Source organism: Mirounga leonina, unplaced genomic scaffold (genome assembly GCF_011800145.1).
Source record: "Mirounga leonina isolate KUSES-001 unplaced genomic scaffold, KU_Mleo_1.0 Mir_101683, whole genome shotgun sequence".
NCBI classification, from domain to species: domain Eukaryota; kingdom Metazoa; phylum Chordata; class Mammalia; order Carnivora; family Phocidae; genus Mirounga; species Mirounga leonina.
In genome coordinates, this window is record NW_023270177.1 from 12,450 (window position 1) to 15,685 (window position 3,236).

At 61.6% G+C, this 3,236-nt stretch overlaps 1 long non-coding RNA gene across 1 annotated transcript in view; it reads right to left on the reverse strand.

Moving 5' to 3' along the window:
- Positions 1 to 3,236, reverse strand: part of LOC118013878 — a 6,355-nt gene that overhangs the window by 2,804 nt on the left and 315 nt on the right. The window contains exon 2 of the long non-coding RNA XR_004680140.1: positions 1,948 to 2,026. This is a non-coding gene — a long non-coding RNA (uncharacterized LOC118013878). The remainder of the gene's footprint in view (positions 1 to 1,947; positions 2,027 to 3,236) is intronic.

Sequence of the window (3,236 nt, forward strand, 5' to 3'; positions counted from 1 at the left end):
GCAGGGACAGCCGCCTGGTGACCGGCCAGCATGAGAGGGCCGGGGACAGCAGCCTGGTGACTGGCCAGGGTGAGAGGGGCGGGGACAGCTGCCTGCTGATTGGCCAGGGTGAGAGGGGCGGGGACAGCTGCCTGCTGACTGGCCATGGTTAGCGGGGCGGGGATAGCTGCCTGGTAATTGGCTAGGCTGAGAGGGGCGGGGACAGCTGCGGGCTGATTGGCCAGGATGAGAGGGGCGGGGACAGCTGCGGGCTGATTGGCCAGGATGAGAGGAGAGGGGACAGCTGTCTGCTGATTGGCCAGGATGAGAGGGGCGGGGCCAGCTGCCTGGTTATATGCCCGGATGAGAGGGGCGGGGCCAGCTGCCTGGAGATTGGCCATGTTGAGAGGGGCGTGAACAGCCACCTGGTGATTGGCCAGGAGGAGAGGGGTGGGGACAGCCGCTAGTGATTGGCCAGGGTGAGAGGGGCGGGGACAGCTGCCTGGTGATTGGCAAGGATGAAAGGGGCGGTGACAGCCGCCTGGTGACTGGCCAGGGTGAGAGTGGCGGGGACAGCTCCCTGCTGATTGGCCAGGATGAGAGTCGCAGGGACAGCTGCCTGGTGATTGGCAAGGAAGAGGGGGGACAGAGAAAGCTGCCTGCTGATTGGTGAGGGAGAGCGGGGCAGCGACAGCCGAATGGTGATTGGCCAGCGAAAGCGGGGAGAGGATAACTACCCGGCTCCTGCCAGTGGGTGAGGGCGGGGACAGCCGCCTGCTCTTCGGGCAGGGATCACAGGTGAAGAAGGCTGCCTGGCGACGGGCCAGGGATTGGGGGGCGGGGACATCGCCTCCTGCTCCGCCAGGGCCTGCTGGTGACTTAGGGGTCCTGGTGCAAGCAGTCACCAAACCCAGGACCCCAGCGCTCCGGGGGGAGCGAGGACTCCACCTCTGCGCCCCGCCCGTCCCCCGGGCGCCCGACCGCACACACACAGCCAAGAGCAGCCCGGCCTCCCTCACTGTGCCGTGCATGCGGGCCCACGTCCCTGGTCCAACCCACGTTTGCAGAACAGAGCCCACGCTCGTTAACGGGACACCGTGACCCACACGGAGAGCCGCCGACCCCACTGCGACCCTGCAGACGCTCCCCAGGCGGAGGCCGTCTGCCCAGCCCACTCCCCGCCCTCTGACACTCGCCCACACGCATCGTGGGTGCCCAGGCCCATGCTCTCCCTCGCTGGTCCCAGAGGCCGCCTCTGCCTGTCCACTCAGCATCGCTGCCTGGTCCAGACGAGCTGGCTGCAAGCTTTGTGCACCAGGCCCCGAGCACCGCACCCCATACTGCCTTCCAAGAATGTGAGCCCGGAGGATGCACACCGTGCACGGGACGCAGAAACCTCCCCCTGCCTCCTGGCAACGCAACGTGACCACGTACTTGGCTCCCAAGCGGTGCCCCCATCGCCAAACAGGGAAGAAGTGGCCGCATGGACCCTCCCACCCCAACACAGGCAGTGACTCTGGAAGACTCTTGGAAGATCAGGCCACGGAGCACAAAGAACCACCCAAACCAGAAAAGTAGGGCATCTGTACCAAGACGTGGGAAATTTTAGGCTACTACCCAGGCGCAAATCCCCCACTCCAGTAGAGGATCCAGGTGTGGGGTGTCTGTGAAGGGAAATGCCGTTCCCTCTCTTGGGGTCTTACTCCCTAATGTCAGTGATTCAGGGCTGGATGCCAAGACCTGGCTGGTGCTTGCCGCCATCCAGAGTGCCGTACCCATATTGGGTCACTGTGCCCACATGCTGGTGCTTCCATGGCCTGCAGGCCTCTGGCCTGGGCTGGCTTCAGCCTGATGTCTTGGCTACACACCGCCTGGGCAGCCTTTTATCATTTGGGGTATTTTCTCCTGAGTGAGCCAAGGATGCCAAGGCTAAAGACAAGAGGAAGACCAGCAGCCGGGAGAGCTCACCTTCTCCAGATACACCAATCTCCACCTATGTATAGAGCAGATCCTCCCGAAGAACAACTGAGGGCAGTCGGAACAGCTTCTGCACAACAGGAGAGAAACAGAGACATCGTAGCAGAGGACCCCAGCCTAGCAGCCTGCCAACTGCCGTGGGGAGAGTTAGTTCTGGGGCCCGTAAACTGATCTGTCTGCCTGGGGCACAGAAATGAAGCTGCATTTTAACGCGCAACTAGAATGTAAAAGATCCACCCCAAAACCTCCCCGAAATGGGGAGGGGTAGTGCTGGATGTCTCTCTCTGCCAAGGTCCTGGCAAACACCATGGTCACATTCCACTCCACCTTGAGAACGTGGACAGAAGCAGGGTCTGAGCACCCCAGGCAGGGTACTACCTTGCTGAGCCCTTGGTCCCCAGCCCACTCTAGACCCAGCTGTGCCAACAAGGCAAACCCAGCTGGCACACACTGGGGCACCCTGGTCAGCATTCAACACAGCGCGAGACCTCACACCGAGGAGACACAGGTGCTCGGCACCCCAGAACACTCCAGGCCTACACGACTCGGCTTCCTAGGGCACCCCTGCAAGGAGGGCTATGGGATCTCCTGGGTCACTACTGTTTCAGCTCCAGGAGCCCTGCCAAGGAGCCCCCTATGTGGACAGCCCAGGACCACCCAGCCCAAATGCTGTCGAGGCTCTCGTAGGGCTGAAGACCCCGGGACACCCCAGCTTTCGCCCACTGAGCTTCAGCCATCTTTCTAGGAGATCCTGTGCACAGAGAACCCCCCCAATCCTGAATTCACTTCTGCTATAGCTACCATCCCAAAGTGCCTTCCCTGCAGAGAGCTCTGGGACACTCCAGCACACACCCACCTCAGCTACAGCTGTTTGACCAGGCTACCCCCTGTGCAGAGCACCCCAGAGAACCTCAGCTCCTGATCCATCTCCACTCCAGCCACCCTCTGCACAGAGAGTCCTGTGACGGCAGTCGTACCCAATTCAGCGTCAGCTCAACAGCGTGGGTGCCCTCGGTGTGAAGCTAAAGCACCTATACGCTTCTTGTAGCAGGACTCCCAATAGCCAAGGTATGGAAATAACCCAGGTATCCATCCAGAGGTGAATGAATGAGGGCTACTTTTCAGCCTAACAATCACCTCCCTGCTTGCCTAGCCTGGAGTCCCTGCCTGCACCCCCAGGTCCCGCACTATGCCCGCACACCCCAGGGTCGCAGGCCACACCCTGGTACACCCACTCCCCTATGCCAATGAAGCACCTGGAAGTACCTGCAGACCCTGGT